This window comes from Cryptotermes secundus, unplaced genomic scaffold (assembly GCF_002891405.2).
Source record: "Cryptotermes secundus unplaced genomic scaffold, Csec_1.0 scaffold2002, whole genome shotgun sequence".
NCBI classification, from domain to species: domain Eukaryota; kingdom Metazoa; phylum Arthropoda; class Insecta; order Blattodea; family Kalotermitidae; genus Cryptotermes; species Cryptotermes secundus.
Window position 1 is genome coordinate 104,815 of NW_019727444.1, and position 1,475 is coordinate 106,289.

Genomic DNA, 1,475 nt, shown 5'->3' on the forward strand with positions numbered 1-1,475 from the left:
TGAATGTTCTGAAGGCCTTGGCTTCGATCATTTCTATGTGCAATCTCCATGTAACTCTCTTATCGAAGATTACACCTATTATAATAGGTGTAATAGGTGCTATAATCCATGCATTTATGTTGGAGGGAAAACTGGAGTATCGTATAGCAAGTAGTGACATACACATAAAACTAAGCAACTGTAATAATCGTAACATTGTGAAGCATTCTATCCATGTCAAATATGATAACTATAATTATAGTTATACTTATTATAGTTACTATANAGTAACTATAATAAGTATAACTATAATTATAGTTATCATATTTGACATGGATAGAATGCTTCACAATGTTACGATTATTACAGTTGCTTAGTTTTATGTGTATGTCACTACTTGCTATACGATACTCCAGTTTTCCCTCCAACATAAATGCATGGATTATAGCTGATTTTTTAGTACTCTTTTGAATATGTGAGGAAATAAAAAGAAGACTGAACTCAGGTAATGCTTGCTACCATTCAGTTCAGACCCTTTTTTCTTCTTGTCTGCTGTAACAAAACAAAACATACAAAACTATAATTTTTCCTGTAGTTTTCTACGGTGTAAAACTTGGTCTCTGACATTAAGGGAACAACACAGATTGAAGGTATTTGAAAACAGAGTGCTGAGAATATTTGGACCAAAGAGGGATGAAATGGCAGGAGGGTGGTGCAAAACTAGTTTTGTCACATGTATTAGTGAATAGAGACAAAGTTTGGATTGGTGAATAGATTTATTGACCACTTACAGGTCATAACTACAAATAATTATTACACTACTGCTGATTTCCACATTCAAAGTCACTTCACACTAAGTCTCCTAAGTCTACTTTCACTAGTCATTGCTTCATAACAGCTCTCAACACTGGCTATTCCTCTGTAAAGTTTTCATGAGGCGTTTCCTGGTAATGAATGTTAGCGATGTAGATTCTTCAGTTTCTGTTGTCCACTGGTTAACACTCAACTGAACTAAACTAGTGAACTGAACTCCCAATTACTTTATGCCTCTCGTTATACAGACTTGGGTCGGACCTCACGGAAAATGTGTTACATGCCATATTGCGTGTTCACTGGACTGTTACCCAGCACTGGGCATGGAGCAGATCACACAGAAAATACTTCTTCCAATACCTTTTCTATTGTTGCTTGCTCGTATTTTGGGTGTTTCCTAAGAATGGGTCTACATGTCACAGTATTAAGAAACAACAAAGTTTTGAAGGTACATATCACTGCACTACATAAACTCAACATGAAAATTATGAAAATATGAACATATATAAATGAACAATTTTAATATTTTTAACGTTCGACATTTGTCAATATATATGATAGATATATATTTTAGTTATTTTAATGTGAGGACAAGGCATGCAATGAACTAGTTTGACGTGGATGAGTAAGCACCTGAAGATGGCATTATTATGCCGAAACATGTAGTGCGAGTGAGAGAAGGA